Source organism: Lemur catta, unplaced genomic scaffold, assembly GCF_020740605.2.
Source record: "Lemur catta isolate mLemCat1 unplaced genomic scaffold, mLemCat1.pri scaffold_133_ctg1, whole genome shotgun sequence".
NCBI classification, from domain to species: Eukaryota; Metazoa; Chordata; class Mammalia; order Primates; family Lemuridae; genus Lemur; species Lemur catta.
In genome coordinates this window covers 124,161-140,762 of record NW_025423759.1, presented here as the reverse complement: position 1 = coordinate 140,762, position 16,602 = coordinate 124,161, and the positions used below count along the sequence as shown (strand labels likewise).

General features: G+C 54.9%; 3 non-coding genes and 4 pseudogenes across 3 annotated transcripts; all 7 read right to left on the bottom strand.

The window, feature by feature from the left end:
- Positions 1-895: 895 nt before the first annotated feature.
- Positions 896-1,027, bottom strand: LOC123629294 (annotated as a pseudogene).
- A 1,204-nt stretch (positions 1,028-2,231) lies between these two features.
- Positions 2,232-2,350, bottom strand: LOC123629323. Its single transcript, XR_006732016.1, has one exon. It is a non-coding gene; the product is annotated as a 5S ribosomal RNA (ribosomal RNA).
- A 3,474-nt stretch (positions 2,351-5,824) lies between these two features.
- On the bottom strand, positions 5,825-5,956 carry LOC123629293 (annotated as a pseudogene).
- Positions 5,957-7,157: 1,201 nt separating this feature from the next.
- LOC123629322 lies at positions 7,158-7,276 on the bottom strand. Its single transcript, XR_006732015.1, has one exon. It is a non-coding gene; the product is annotated as a 5S ribosomal RNA (ribosomal RNA).
- A 3,475-nt stretch (positions 7,277-10,751) lies between these two features.
- On the bottom strand, positions 10,752-10,883 carry LOC123629292 (annotated as a pseudogene).
- Positions 10,884-12,083: 1,200 nt separating this feature from the next.
- On the bottom strand, positions 12,084-12,202 carry LOC123629321. Its single transcript, XR_006732014.1, has one exon. It is a non-coding gene; the product is annotated as a 5S ribosomal RNA (ribosomal RNA).
- A 3,474-nt stretch (positions 12,203-15,676) lies between these two features.
- Positions 15,677-15,808, bottom strand: LOC123629291 (annotated as a pseudogene).
- Between the last annotated feature and the right edge of the window lie 794 nt (positions 15,809-16,602).

Here is a 16,602-nt window from a genome sequence, read left to right as displayed (position 1 = left end):
CTCCATCGATTTGGGCCATCATTTATGTTTGTTACTAAGTTTTCCATCTAAGTTGGCACGTTTTTCCCGTAGGTGCTGTGTAGATTCTCTGTGACTTTGACTGTGATCCTTTTTAAAAATTGCATTCATTATTGTGTATTTGCTAGGAAATAAGAAATATCGAAACTATCGATTGAACGTTGATTTCATGTAGAGCTGTCTTGCGGGACTCACCTAGGCTTTCTACAGGTCTCCCATGCCTAGGGGCAAACAGTGTATTTTGAGAACCGTAGGAGGTGAGGACAATGAACGAGGTGATTTTTCCTTTCCCACCTATTATTAGTGTTTTCCCTTGTTTTAGTGTGTATTTTAGAGCGTCTGTTGCAGTATTGACCAGAAGAATCTCATTATCAACACCCTGGTCTTGCTCGTGACTTTCCAAAGAATGTTTTTACTTCTGAATCCTTAAGACTATTTTCTAAGGATTTAGACTTTTGAAAAGAGTTTCCAGATGTCTTCTCTTCTGGATTCTTAAATTATTTTATCGTGAACGAATGGCCAACTGTTCAGATTCTATTCTTCTGCATATATGGATAGGATCAAATTTCTCCTCTCATAGGGTAACGTGGTCGTCTACTTGGACAACCTTAGAATTTGTCCTGAATTCAGAGCCGGTCCGTCAGAAGTTCCGGAGGCCCGGACCTGCGGCAGGTGTCTGAGGGGCGACAGCCTCGGGGACTGAGCCTCCACATGTCAAACCTGACCCTCTCTCCAGGGGCCACGGGACAGGGTCCGGGCCGGCCGGGGGCGGGAGCCGGGGCGGGCGCGGAGGGCGGAGGGGCCCCGGGCCACCCCACCCCACCCCACCCCCGTTTCCAGCCCAGGGGGGTGGGACAGAAAAAGAGGCACAGCAAAAAGCCTAGGGCACCCGGTATTCCCAGGCGGTCTCCCATGCAAGTACTAACCGGGCCCGACCCTGCTTAGCTCCCGAGATCAGAGGGAATCGGGCGGGCGGGCGCGTTGCGTTCGGGGTGGTATGGCCACAGAGGCCGGCGGCCGCCCCCGGACGCCTCAAGAGGCCGAGCTGCTGCTACGCGTCCCTCCCTGCCCAGTCGGGTCCCTCCCGCCGCCCTGGCCCTTCGCTAGCCCACCTGCCCCTATGGGGGGGCGGGCGCAGGCGGAGCCTGACGGGTCTCGCGCGCACCCCCCTGCCCCACCCGAACCGCGGAGGCACCGCCGTCGCACATCCCAAGGAGCAGACCCACGGGCACGCGCGCAGGGACAGACTTCCACGCGTGGGGGCGGAGGGCCAGAGCCCGAGAGTGCGCGCGAGAGGGCCCTCCGCCGCCTCGCGCCAGGGCACGGCGGGGAGGGGCTTGCGGGCAGGGCCAGGACAAGGAGGCAGGGCCGTGGCTGCCGCTGGTCCTTCACCCGGAGGTCCTGAAGACGTGCAGTGTCCCCCCCACCGCGCCACCCCACCCCCGTCTGGGGAGGACCGTTCTGCCCCGATTCCCGTCAGGGCCTGCGTGTGGCAGCAGGCCCCGCGCGGGGGCGGGGCCGGGGGCGGGGGGCGGGGGGGCCAGAGCCGGCTATCCTGTTGCACCGTGGGGTGGGGTTTGGGGTGGGTTGCCACGGGTCGGGGGGCCGGTGGGTCGTTTGGGTTTGGGTGGGAGTGCTCCGCGTGTGTCCTCTCTGCCCGGGTGGCCGGCGACTTGCCCTGTGCGGTGCGCCGGTGTGTCTCTCGGGAGCCCCGGCGGCGGCGAGGAGCCCGCCCGGCGTGAGGCCCGGGCCCGAGGCCCGGGTGTGCGGCGGAGAGGAAGTCCACGGTGGGCTGGGGGTCCGGGGGCCCAGGGCACGGTTTGCCGCCGTGGGCTGTCCCGCGCCGGGTGCAGGGGATGTCCCGGAGTGCGGGGCGGGGCCGGAGAAGAGACCCAGCGGCACTTAGGGATCCCGCCGCCCGGCCCGGCCCCGTGTGGGGCCCAGGGCTGGGGCTCGGCTGCCGGCCGAACGGAAGGGCTGGGACGCTCTGCTGCTGCCGCTGCCGCCGCCGCCGCCGCCGCCGCCGCCGCCGCCGCCGCCTGGCGGTGCTGCTGCAGCGGGGGAGAGGGGAGGAAGGCCCGGGCGGGGGCAGCGGGCCGCGCCGGGGGGCCGGGGGCCGAGCGCGAAAGGGGGGGCGGGCGCGGAGCGCGGGGGGCCCCCCACCCCCCCCCGACCCCCCACGGGCCGGCGGGCGGGACAAAAGAAGAGGCAAAAGCCTACAGCACCCGGTATTCCCAGGCGGTCTCCCATCCAAGTACTAACCAGGCCCGACCCTGCTTAGCTTCCGAGATCAGACGAGATCGGGCGCGTTCAGGGTGGTATGGCCGTAGACGGCGGCGGCCGGCCCCGGACGCCTCAAGAGGCCGAGCTGCTGCGACGTGGCCCTCCGGGCCCAGCGCCCCGACCCCCACCCCCGACACCCCCGCGCCGTCCTGCAGCCCCGTAGCCTTCAAAGCCTTGCTCGGCAGCTGCTACACAGCACAGAAGCAACACTTTGCCGCAGACACATATACAAATCACAGCAAAAATCAAAGACTCAATAGGACATCTCTTCAAAGCACGGAGGACACAAACGGGAGGACAACGTGTGACTTGTCAGATTCTACAGACGGCAGGAGCCCACATGAAGGCTCAGGGAAATATTCCAAAGGAGTGGGACATGGCTCCGAGCTCCCCGGACATGAGCAGACTGGCTTCGGCTGACAGCAGCTCTTAGATTGTCACAGTGGAGCCAGGAAAGTAGAAAGTTCCTTCCTCGCCTTTCCTGCTTGGCGCAGTAGCAAGTAGTCCACGGTGATACGGTGAATGGATACGATTATTGTGTGGCATCACGCAAAGAGCGAATGCTGTGGGTGTCTTTGAGAACTGGGAATTTGGGTGTGAGAGAAAGAGGTGAAATCGATAAAGTATAGAGTAAAAAGCCTCTAATTTCTCAGTTTCCATTTGGATTCTCAGTGTAAGCTCAATGTATTTTTCTTTAGTTTTTTAATCTAATTCTATTTTATTGTTTAGTTTTTAGTTGTTTCCCATGGAAAGTGCTGAGAAATAGGTGCAAACTCAACAGCAGTGCATTTCACCAGCATCTAGGTCGTGGTCTCCACAAACCATTGTTATTAAACGGTCCTAAGACTTACTGGAGACATAGGCTGACTTCAAGTCTGGGGCGGGAAATGGACGCTTCTTATGCTGGGAAGCGTGGATGCTATGACATCCAACAGGACGAGGGTCACGTCAAAAGACACAGGAACCAGAATGAGTAGACTCCCGTTTGCCAAACACAGGACAGTCTGATCACCAGTAAGTATAATAATTGCAAGATATCGAAACACATTAAATATGCTTAAATCCACGATTACACCCCTCACAGCGGCAAAACTGACTCGGGTCACTGTGGACAGCGGTAGGAAACAAAGGGAAATGGTGACAGCCGGGGCCGCCCCCAACTAGTTGGGATGTGTGGACACTCTTTCAAAAGACATCTCAACCCATCACCATGTATGCACTGTATTTGCACTGGATTCAAAGAAACTGAAGTGAGTGTATGTGTCTCAGGGAAACGCAGACATCGAGTACTTGCTGTTATCTCTAATACGGTTAAATGTTTAGATGGAATAATGTGGCTGTGATTACACTGAAAAAGGAAAGAAAGCCTCCACCTTTGATAGAAACATATTGACCCTTTATCGATGGAGGGATATTACTAAGGGGATCATGAACTTAAGGTAGGAGGGGTATAAAAGAAACAAGATCTGGCTGGCCAAGGGTTGGTGATTTCTTGAGTCAGGGTAGTGAGTATGTATTCTACTATTCTGTCTGGTTTTGTTTCTATTTCAAATTTCCCATAATAAAAAAGTGTCAAAAGATACCACGAAGAGGGTAAAAAACAAGCCGCAAACAGGACAAGGCATCTGTAGCGCATATACTTGGCAAGATATTACTATTACAGAATATCTATGTGTAATATGCTTCATACGCATTTGGCACTGTATCCTCACTATTAATCAGGGAAATAGGAAATAAACATTGAAGCAAGGTGTAGTTTCAAACTCACCAGATTGAGGAAACTTAAAAAACCGATCGCTGTGTTGGCTGGGAGGAAAACTCTTACCCACACCCTGCTGATACGGGAGGTGAAGTGATAGAACCATTTGGAAAACAATGTAGCATAAATGGATATGAATCCACACTGGCGTCATTCAGGAGCAAGCGTATTCTCTGAGGAGCACGTACCAGAGAGAAGATAGGGCACGTGTGACCAGGAATCGTCTAGGGTAATACTCACGGGAGCCCTGTGTACACGGACCTAGTCAAAGATCGGATAAAGATATTTCAATTGCTTCGTGCAGTGCCATTCTATAGCAGTGCTGATGAACTGCAGCTTCCTGTGTCAGCAAGGAGTATTCCCCAAACAGAAGGTTTCCCCTGGCACACAAGTTACCCAGAATGCATCCACAATGGTTCCACATGTATTATATAAACTGTGAAAATAACAAACTACCTCAATGAGACAGTCCTATAACAGAGAGCAAAAACTTTAAAAGGAAAAGCAAGCAAAATGCTGACAGTCGAGATGGGATTTGTTGGGGAGAAGTGTTTCTTTGGTTGCATGCCTTCAGGAAAAGATACACAGCGGCTTGCGACCTATGAATAAACTCCCAGTTTTATAAGGTGAGTGGTAGAGTTTTGGTACAGTTAACTCGATTTAATCTAATAATAATAATAATAATTATTATTATTATTATTATTATTATTCTTCAACATGTCCATTTCCCTAATTAAAAGAAAAGGAGAAAGAAACAGATTGTAAGTTTCTAGTTATAAACCCTGTTTAAATTTGATTATTTATTAATTTGGGGGAAATGATTAGTTTGGGGGCTCTGTGTCCATCTATCGAGGAATACAGTATAGCCTCTCCATCGATTTGGGCCATCATTTATGTTTGTTACTAAGTTTTCCATCTAAGTTGGCACGTTTTTCCCGTAGGTGCTGTGTAGATTCTCTGTGACTTTGACTGTGATCCTTTTTAAAAATTGCATTCATTATTGTGTATTTGCTAGGAAATAAGAAATATCGAAACTATCGATTGAACGTTGATTTCATGTAGAGCTGTCTTGCGGGACTCACCTAGGCTTTCTACAGGTCTCCCATGCCTAGGGGCAAACAGTGTATTTTGAGAACCGTAGGAGGTGAGGACAATGAACGAGGTGATTTTTCCTTTCCCACCTATTATTAGTGTTTTCCCTTGTTTTAGTGTGTATTTTAGAGCGTCTGTTGCAGTATTGACCAGAAGAATCTCATTATCAACACCCTGGTCTTGCTCGTGACTTTCCAAAGAATGTTTTTACTTCTGAATCCTTAAGACTATTTTCTAAGGATTTAGACTTTTGAAAAGAGTTTCCAGATGTCTTCTCTTCTGGATTCTTAAATTATTTTATCGTGAACGAATGGCCAACTGTTCAGATTCTATTCTTCTGCATATATGGATAGGATCAAATTTCTCCTCTCATAGGGTAACGTGGTCGTCTACTTGGACAACCTTAGAATTTGTCCTGAATTCAGAGCCGGTCCGTCAGAAGTTCCGGAGGCCCGGACCTGCGGCAGGTGTCTGAGGGGCGACAGCCTCGGGGACTGAGCCTCCACATGTCAAACCTGACCCTCTCTCCAGGGGCCACGGGACAGGGTCCGGGCCGGCCGGGGGCGGGAGCCGGGGCGGGCGCGGAGGGCGGAGGGGCCCCGGGCCACCCCACCCCACCCCACCCCCGTTTCCAGCCCAGGGGGGTGGGACAGAAAAAGAGGCACAGCAAAAAGCCTAGGGCACCCGGTATTCCCAGGCGGTCTCCCATGCAAGTACTAACCGGGCCCGACCCTGCTTAGCTCCCGAGATCAGAGGGAATCGGGCGGGCGGGCGCGTTGCGTTCGGGGTGGTATGGCCACAGAGGCCGGCGGCCGCCCCCGGACGCCTCAAGAGGCCGAGCTGCTGCTACGCGTCCCTCCCTGCCCAGTCGGGTCCCTCCCGCCGCCCTGGCCCTTCGCTAGCCCACCTGCCCCTATGGGGGGGCGGGCGCAGGCGGAGCCTGACGGGTCTCGCGCGCACCCCCCTGCCCCACCCGAACCGCGGAGGCACCGCCGTCGCACATCCCAAGGAGCAGACCCACGGGCACGCGCGCAGGGACAGACTTCCACGCGTGGGGGCGGAGGGCCAGAGCCCGAGAGTGCGCGCGAGAGGGCCCTCCGCCGCCTCGCGCCAGGGCACGGCGGGGAGGGGCTTGCGGGCAGGGCCAGGACAAGGAGGCAGGGCCGTGGCTGCCGCTGGTCCTTCACCCGGAGGTCCTGAAGACGTGCAGTGTCCCCCCCACCGCGCCACCCCACCCCCGTCTGGGGAGGACCGTTCTGCCCCGATTCCCGTCAGGGCCTGCGTGTGGCAGCAGGCCCCGCGCGGGGGCGGGGCCGGGGGCGGGGGGCGGGGGGGCCAGAGCCGGCTATCCTGTTGCACCGTGGGGTGGGGTTTGGGGTGGGTTGCCACGGGTCGGGGGGCCGGTGGGTCGTTTGGGTTTGGGTGGGAGTGCTCCGCGTGTGTCCTCTCTGCCCGGGTGGCCGGCGACTTGCCCTGTGCGGTGCGCCGGTGTGTCTCTCGGGAGCCCCGGCGGCGGCGAGGAGCCCGCCCGGCGTGAGGCCCGGGCCCGAGGCCCGGGTGTGCGGCGGAGAGGAAGTCCACGGTGGGCTGGGGGTCCGGGGGCCCAGGGCACGGTTTGCCGCCGTGGGCTGTCCCGCGCCGGGTGCAGGGGATGTCCCGGAGTGCGGGGCGGGGCCGGAGAAGAGACCCAGCGGCACTTAGGGATCCCGCCGCCCGGCCCGGCCCCGTGTGGGGCCCAGGGCTGGGGCTCGGCTGCCGGCCGAACGGAAGGGCTGGGACGCTCTGCTGCTGCCGCTGCCGCCGCCGCCGCCGCCGCCGCCGCCGCCGCCGCCTGGCGGTGCTGCTGCAGCGGGGGAGAGGGGAGGAAGGCCCGGGCGGGGGCAGCGGGCCGCGCCGGGGGGCCGGGGGCCGAGCGCGAAAGGGGGGGCGGGCGCGGAGCGCGGGGGGCCCCCCACCCCCCCCCGACCCCCCACGGGCCGGCGGGCGGGACAAAAGAAGAGGCAAAAGCCTACAGCACCCGGTATTCCCAGGCGGTCTCCCATCCAAGTACTAACCAGGCCCGACCCTGCTTAGCTTCCGAGATCAGACGAGATCGGGCGCGTTCAGGGTGGTATGGCCGTAGACGGCGGCGGCCGGCCCCGGACGCCTCAAGAGGCCGAGCTGCTGCGACGTGGCCCTCCGGGCCCAGCGCCCCGACCCCCACCCCCGACACCCCCGCGCCGTCCTGCAGCCCCGTAGCCTTCAAAGCCTTGCTCGGCAGCTGCTACACAGCACAGAAGCAACACTTTGCCGCAGACACATATACAAATCACAGCAAAAATCAAAGACTCAATAGGACATCTCTTCAAAGCACGGAGGACACAAACGGGAGGACAACGTGTGACTTGTCAGATTCTACAGACGGCAGGAGCCCACATGAAGGCTCAGGGAAATATTCCAAAGGAGTGGGACATGGCTCCGAGCTCCCCGGACATGAGCAGACTGGCTTCGGCTGACAGCAGCTCTTAGATTGTCACAGTGGAGCCAGGAAAGTAGAAAGTTCCTTCCTCGCCTTTCCTGCTTGGCGCAGTAGCAAGTAGTCCACGGTGATACGGTGAATGGATACGATTATTGTGTGGCATCACGCAAAGAGCGAATGCTGTGGGTGTCTTTGAGAACTGGGAATTTGGGTGTGAGAGAAAGAGGTGAAATCGATAAAGTATAGAGTAAAAAGCCTCTAATTTCTCAGTTTCCATTTGGATTCTCAGTGTAAGCTCAATGTATTTTTCTTTAGTTTTTTAATCTAATTCTATTTTATTGTTTAGTTTTTAGTTGTTTCCCATGGAAAGTGCTGAGAAATAGGTGCAAACTCAACAGCAGTGCATTTCACCAGCATCTAGGTCGTGGTCTCCACAAACCATTGTTATTAAACGGTCCTAAGACTTACTGGAGACATAGGCTGACTTCAAGTCTGGGGCGGGAAATGGACGCTTCTTATGCTGGGAAGCGTGGATGCTATGACATCCAACAGGACGAGGGTCACGTCAAAAGACACAGGAACCAGAATGAGTAGACTCCCGTTTGCCAAACACAGGACAGTCTGATCACCAGTAAGTATAATAATTGCAAGATATCGAAACACATTAAATATGCTTAAATCCACGATTACACCCCTCACAGCGGCAAAACTGACTCGGGTCACTGTGGACAGCGGTAGGAAACAAAGGGAAATGGTGACAGCCGGGGCCGCCCCCAACTAGTTGGGATGTGTGGACACTCTTTCAAAAGACATCTCAACCCATCACCATGTATGCACTGTATTTGCACTGGATTCAAAGAAACTGAAGTGAGTGTATGTGTCTCAGGGAAACGCAGACATCGAGTACTTGCTGTTATCTCTAATACGGTTAAATGTTTAGATGGAATAATGTGGCTGTGATTACACTGAAAAAGGAAAGAAAGCCTCCACCTTTGATAGAAACATATTGACCCTTTATCGATGGAGGGATATTACTAAGGGGATCATGAACTTAAGGTAGGAGGGGTATAAAAGAAACAAGATCTGGCTGGCCAAGGGTTGGTGATTTCTTGAGTCAGGGTAGTGAGTATGTATTCTACTATTCTGTCTGTTTTTGTTTCTATTTCAAATTTCCCATAATAAAAAAGTGTCAAAAGATACCACGAAGAGGGTAAAAAACAAGCCGCAAACAGGACAAGGCATCTGTAGCGCATATACTTGGCAAGATATTACTATTACAGAATATCTATGTGTAATATGCTTCATACGCATTTGGCACTGTATCCTCACTATTAATCAGGGAAATAGGAAATAAACATTGAAGCAAGGTGTAGTTTCAAACTCACCAGATTGAGGAAACTTAAAAAACCGATCGCTGTGTTGGCTGGGAGGAAAACTCTTACCCACACCCTGCTGATACGGGAGGTGAAGTGATAGAACCATTTGGAAAACAATGTAGCATAAATGGATATGAATCCACACTGGCGTCATTCAGGAGCAAGCGTATTCTCTGAGGAGCACGTACCAGAGAGAAGATAGGGCACGTGTGACCAGGAATCGTCTAGGGTAATACTCACGGGAGCCCTGTGTACACGGACCTAGTCAAAGATCGGATAAAGATATTTCAATTGCTTCGTGCAGTGCCATTCTATAGCAGTGCTGATGAACTGCAGCTTCCTGTGTCAGCAAGGAGTATTCCCCAAACAGAAGGTTTCCCCTGGCACACAAGTTACCCAGAATGCATCCACAATGGTTCCACATGTATTATATAAACTGTGAAAATAACAAACTACCTCAATGAGACAGTCCTATAACAGAGAGCAAAAACTTTAAAAGGAAAAGCAAGCAAAATGCTGACAGTCGAGATGGGATTTGTTGGGGAGAAGTGTTTCTTTGGTTGCATGCCTTCAGGAAAAGATACACAGCGGCTTGCGACCTATGAATAAACTCCCAGTTTTATAAGGTGAGTGGTAGAGTTTTGGTACAGTTAACTCGATTTAATCTAATAATAATAATAATAATTATTATTATTATTATTATTATTATTCTTCAACATGTCCATTTCCCTAATTAAAAGAAAAGGAGAAAGAAACAGATTGTAAGTTTCTAGTTATAAACCCTGTTTAAATTTGATTATTTATTAATTTGGGGGAAATGATTAGTTTGGGGGCTCTGTGTCCATCTATCGAGGAATACAGTATAGCCTCTCCATCGATTTGGGCCATCATTTATGTTTGTTACTAAGTTTTCCATCTAAGTTGGCACGTTTTTCCCGTAGGTGCTGTGTAGATTCTCTGTGACTTTGACTGTGATCCTTTTTAAAAATTGCATTCATTATTGTGTATTTGCTAGGAAATAAGAAATATCGAAACTATCGATTGAACGTTGATTTCATGTAGAGCTGTCTTGCGGGACTCACCTAGGCTTTCTACAGGTCTCCCATGCCTAGGGGCAAACAGTGTATTTTGAGAACCGTAGGAGGTGAGGACAATGAACGAGGTGATTTTTCCTTTCCCACCTATTATTAGTGTTTTCCCTTGTTTTAGTGTGTATTTTAGAGCGTCTGTTGCAGTATTGACCAGAAGAATCTCATTATCAACACCCTGGTCTTGCTCGTGACTTTCCAAAGAATGTTTTTACTTCTGAATCCTTAAGACTATTTTCTAAGGATTTAGACTTTTGAAAAGAGTTTCCAGATGTCTTCTCTTCTGGATTCTTAAATTATTTTATCGTGAACGAATGGCCAACTGTTCAGATTCTATTCTTCTGCATATATGGATAGGATCAAATTTCTCCTCTCATAGGGTAACGTGGTCGTCTACTTGGACAACCTTAGAATTTGTCCTGAATTCAGAGCCGGTCCGTCAGAAGTTCCGGAGGCCCGGACCTGCGGCAGGTGTCTGAGGGGCGACAGCCTCGGGGACTGAGCCTCCACATGTCAAACCTGACCCTCTCTCCAGGGGCCACGGGACAGGGTCCGGGCCGGCCGGGGGCGGGAGCCGGGGCGGGCGCGGAGGGCGGAGGGGCCCCGGGCCACCCCACCCCACCCCCCCCCCCGTTTCCAGCCCAGGGGGGTGGGACAGAAAAAGAGGCACAGCAAAAAGCCTAGGGCACCCGGTATTCCCAGGCGGTCTCCCATGCAAGTACTAACCGGGCCCGACCCTGCTTAGCTCCCGAGATCAGAGGGAATCGGGCGGGCGGGCGCGTTGCGTTCGGGGTGGTATGGCCACAGAGGCCGGCGGCCGCCCCCGGACGCCTCAAGAGGCCGAGCTGCTGCTACGCGTCCCTCCCTGCCCAGTCGGGTCCCTCCCGCCGCCCTGGCCCTTCGCTAGCCCACCTGCCCGTATGGGGGGGCGGGCGCAGGCGGAGCCTGACGGGTCTCGCGCGCACCCCCCTGCCCCACCCGAACCGCGGAGGCACCGCCGTCGCACATCCCAAGGAGCAGACCCACGGGCACGCGCGCAGGGACAGACTTCCACGCGTGGGGGCGGAGGGCCAGAGCCCGAGAGTGCGCGCGAGAGGGCCCTCCGCCGCCTCGCGCCAGGGCACGGCGGGGAGGGGCTTGCGGGCAGGGCCAGGACAAGGAGGCAGGGCCGTGGCTGCCGCTGGTCCTTCACCCGGAGGTCCTGAAGACGTGCAGTGTCCCCCCCACCGCGCCACCCCACCCCCGTCTGGGGAGGACCGTTCTGCCCCGATTCCCGTCAGGGCCTGCGTGTGGCAGCAGGCCCCGCGCGGGGGCGGGGCCGGGGGCGGGGGGCGGGGGGGCCAGAGCCGGCTATCCTGTTGCACCGTGGGGTGGGGTTTGGGGTGGGTTGCCACGGGTCGGGGGGCCGGTGGGTCGTTTGGGTTTGGGTGGGAGTGCTCCGCGTGTGTCCTCTCTGCCCGGGTGGCCGGCGACTTGCCCTGTGCGGTGCGCCGGTGTGTCTCTCGGGAGCCCCGGCGGCGGCGAGGAGCCCGCCCGGCGTGAGGCCCGGGCCCGAGGCCCGGGTGTGCGGCGGAGAGGAAGTCCACGGTGGGCTGGGGGTCCGGGGGCCCAGGGCACGGTTTGCCGCCGTGGGCTGTCCCGCGCCGGGTGCAGGGGATGTCCCGGAGTGCGGGGCGGGGCCGGAGAAGAGACCCAGCGGCACTTAGGGATCCCGCCGCCCGGCCCGGCCCAGTGTGGGGCCCAGGGCTGGGGCTCGGCTGCCGGCCGAACGGAAGGGCTGGGACGCTCTGCTGCTGCCGCTGCCGCCGCCGCCGCCGCCGCCGCCGCCGCCGCCGCCTGGCGGTGCTGCTGCAGCGGGGGAGAGGGGAGGAAGGCCCGGGCGGGGGCAGCGGGCCGCGCCGGGGGGCCGGGGGCCGAGCGCGAAAGGGGGGGCGGGCGCGGAGCGCGGGGGGCCCCCCACCCCCCCCGACCCCCCACGGGCCGGCGGGCGGGACAAAAGAAGAGGCAAAAGCCTACAGCACCCGGTATTCCCAGGCGGTCTCCCATCCAAGTACTAACCAGGCCCGACCCTGCTTAGCTTCCGAGATCAGACGAGATCGGGCGCGTTCAGGGTGGTATGGCCGTAGACGGCGGCGGCCGGCCCCGGACGCCTCAAGAGGCCGAGCTGCTGCGACGTGGCCCTCCGGGCCCAGCGCCCCGACCCCCACCCCCGACACCCCCGCGCCGTCCTGCAGCCCCGTAGCCTTCAAAGCCTTGCTCGGCAGCTGCTACACAGCACAGAAGCAACACTTTGCCGCAGACACATATACAAATCACAGCAAAAATCAAAGACTCAATAGGACATCTCTTCAAAGCACGGAGGACACAAACGGGAGGACAACGTGTGACTTGTCAGATTCTACAGACGGCAGGAGCCCACATGAAGGCTCAGGGAAATATTCCAAAGGAGTGGGACATGGCTCCGAGCTCCCCGGACATGAGCAGACTGGCTTCGGCTGACAGCAGCTCTTAGATTGTCACAGTGGAGCCAGGAAAGTAGAAAGTTCCTTCCTCGCCTTTCCTGCTTGGCGCAGTAGCAAGTAGTCCACGGTGATACGGTGAATGGATACGATTATTGTGTGGCATCACGCAAAGAGCGAATGCTGTGGGTGTCTTTGAGAACTGGGAATTTGGGTGTGAGAGAAAGAGGTGAAATCGATAAAGTATAGAGTAAAAAGCCTCTAATTTCTCAGTTTCCATTTGGATTCTCAGTGTAAGCTCAATGTATTTTTCTTTAGTTTTTTAATCTAATTCTATTTTATTGTTTAGTTTTTAGTTGTTTCCCATGGAAAGTGCTGAGAAATAGGTGCAAACTCAACAGCAGTGCATTTCACCAGCATCTAGGTCGTGGTCTCCACAAACCATTGTTATTAAACGGTCCTAAGACTTACTGGAGACATAGGCTGACTTCAAGTCTGGGGCGGGAAATGGACGCTTCTTATGCTGGGAAGCGTGGATGCTATGACATCCAACAGGACGAGGGTCACGTCAAAAGACACAGGAACCAGAATGAGTAGACTCCCGTTTGCCAAACACAGGACAGTCTGATCACCAGTAAGTATAATAATTGCAAGATATCGAAACACATTAAATATGCTTAAATCCACGATTACACCCCTCACAGCGGCAAAACTGACTTGGGTCACTGTGGACAGCGGTAGGAAACAAAGGGAAATGGTGACAGCCGGGGCCGCCCCCAACTAGTTGGGATGTGTGGACACTCTTTCAAAAGACATCTCAACCCATCACCATGTATGCACTGTATTTGCACTGGATTCAAAGAAACTGAAGTGAGTGTATGTGTCTCAGGGAAACGCAGACATCGAGTACTTGCTGTTATCTCTAATACGGTTAAATGTTTAGATGGAATAATGTGGCTGTGATTACACTGAAAAAGGAAAGAAAGCCTCCACCTTTGATAGAAACATATTGACCCTTTATCGATGGAGGGATATTACTAAGGGGATCATGAACTTAAGGTAGGAGGGGTATAAAAGAAACAAGATCTGGCTGGCCAAGGGTTGGTGATTTCTTGAGTCAGGGTAGTGAGTATGTATTCTACTATTCTGTCTGGTTTTGTTTCTATTTCAAATTTCCCATAATAAAAAAGTGTCAAAAGATACCACGAAGAGGGTAAAAAACAAGCCGCAAACAGGACAAGGCATCTGTAGCGCATATACTTGGCAAGATATTACTATTACAGAATATCTATGTGTAATATGCTTCATACGCATTTGGCACTGTATCCTCACTATTAATCAGGGAAATAGGAAATAAACATTGAAGCAAGGTGTAGTTTCAAACTCACCAGATTGAGGAAACTTAAAAAACCGATCGCTGTGTTGGCTGGGAGGAAAACTCTTACCCACACCCTGCTGATACGGGAGGTGAAGTGATAGAACCATTTGGAAAACAATGTAGCATAAATGGATATGAATCCACACTGGCGTCATTCAGGAGCAAGCGTATTCTCTGAGGAGCACGTACCAGAGAGAAGATAGGGCACGTGTGACCAGGAATCGTCTAGGGTAATACTCACGGGAGCCCTGTGTACACGGACCTAGTCAAAGATCGGATAAAGATATTTCGATTGCTTCGTGCAGTGCCATTCTATAGCAGTGCTGATGAACTGCAGCTTCCTGTGTCAGCAAGGAGTATTCCCCAAACAGAAGGTTTCCCCTGGCACACAAGTTACCCAGAATGCATCCACAATGGTTCCACATGTATTATATAAACTGTGAAAATAACAAACTACCTCAATGAGACAGTCCTATAACAGAGAGCAAAAACTTTAAAAGGAAAAGCAAGCAAAATGCTGACAGTCGAGATGGGATTTGTTGGGGAGAAGTGTTTCTTTGGTTGCATGCCTTCAGGAAAAGATACACAGCGGCTTGCGACCTATGAATAAACTCCCAGTTTTATAAGGTGAGTGGTAGAGTTTTGGTACAGTTAACTCGATTTAATCTAATAATAATAATAATAATTATTATTATTATTATTATTATTATTCTTCAACATGTCCATTTCCCTAATTAAAAGAAAAGGAGAAAGAAACAGATTGTAAGTTTCTAGTTATAAACCCTGTTTAAATTTGATTATTTATTAATTTGGGGGAAATGATTAGTTTGGGGGCTCTGTGTCCATCTATCGAGGAATACAGTATAGCCTCTCCATCGATTTGGGCCATCATTTATGTTTGTTACTAAGTTTTCCATCTAAGTTGGCACGTTTTTCCCGTAGGTGCTGTGTAGATTCTCTGTGACTTTGACTGTGATCCTTTTTAAAAATTGCATTCATTATTGTGTATTTGCTAGGAAATAAGAAATATCGAAACTATCGATTGAACGTTGATTTCATGTAGAGCTGTCTTGCGGGACTCACCTAGGCTTTCTACAGGTCTCCCATGCCTAGGGGCAAACAGTGTATTTTGAGAACCGTAGGAGGTGAGGACAATGAACGAGGTGATTTTTCCTTTCCCACCTATTATTAGTGTTTTCCCTTGTTTTAGTGTGTATTTTAGAGCGTCTGTTGCAGTATTGACCAGAAGAATCTCATTATCAACACCCTGGTCTTGCTCGTGACTTTCCAAAGAATGTTTTTACTTCTGAATCCTTAAGACTATTTTCTAAGGATTTAGACTTTTGAAAAGAGTTTCCAGATGTCTTCTCTTCTGGATTCTTAAATTATTTTATCGTGAACGAATGGCCAACTGTTCAGATTCTATTCTTCTGCATATATGGATAGGATCAAATTTCTCCTCTCATAGGGTAACGTGGTCGTCTACTTGGACAACCTTAGAATTTGTCCTGAATTCAGAGCCGGTCCGTCAGAAGTTCCGGAGGCCCGGACCTGCGGCAGGTGTCTGAGGGGCGACAGCCTCGGGGACTGAGCCTCCACATGTCAAACCTGACCCTCTCTCCAGGGGCCACGGGACAGGGTCCGGGCCGGCCGGGGGCGGGAGCCGGGGCGGGCGCGGAGGGCGGAGGGGCCCCGGGCCACCCCACCCCACCCCACCCCCGTTTCCAGCCCAGGGGGGTGGGACAGAAAAAGAGGCACAGCAAAAAGCCTAGGGCACCCGGTATTCCCAGGCGGTCTCCCATGCAAGTACTAACCGGGCCCGACCCTGCTTAGCTCCCGAGATCAGAGGGAATCGGGCGGGCGGGCGCGTTGCGTTCGGGGTGGTATGGCCACAGAGGCCGGCGGCCGCCCCCGGACGCCTCAAGAGGCCGAGCTGCTGCTACGCGTCCCTCCCTGCCCAGTCGGGTCCCTCCCGCCGCCCTGGCCCTTCGCTAGCCCACCTGCCCCTATGGGGGGGCGGGCGCAGGCGGAGCCTGACGGGTCTCGCGCGCACCCCCCTGCCCCACCCGAACCGCGGAGGCACCGCCGTCGCACATCCCAAGGAGCAGACCCACGGGCACGCGCGCAGGGACAGACTTCCACGCGTGGGGGCGGAGGGCCAGAGCCCGAGAGTGCGCGCGAGAGGGCCCTCCGCCGCCTCGCGCCAGGGCACGGCAGGGCCAGGACAAGGAGGCAGGGCCGTGGCTGCCGCTGGTCCTTCACCCGGAGGTCCTGAAGACGTGCAGTGTCCCCCCCACCGCGCCACCCCACCCCCGTCTGGGGAGGACCGTTCTGCCCCGATTCCCGTCAGGGCCTGCGTGTGGCAGCAGGCCCCGCGCGGGGGCGGGGCCGGGGGCGGGGGGCGGGGGGGCCAGAGCCGGCTATCCTGTTGCACCGTGGGGTGGGGTTTGGGGTGGGTTGCCACGGGTCGGGGGGCCGGTGGGTCGTTTGGGTTTGGGTGGGAGTGCTCCGCGTGTGTCCTCTCTGCCCGGGTGGCCGGCGACTTGCCCTGTGCGGTGCGCCGGTGTGTCTCTCGGGAGCCCCGGCGGCGGCGAGGAGCCCGCCCGGCGTGAGGCCCGGGCCCGAGGCCCGGGTGTGCGGCGGAGAGGAAGTCCACGGTGGGCTGGGGGTCCGGGGGCCCAGGGCACGGTT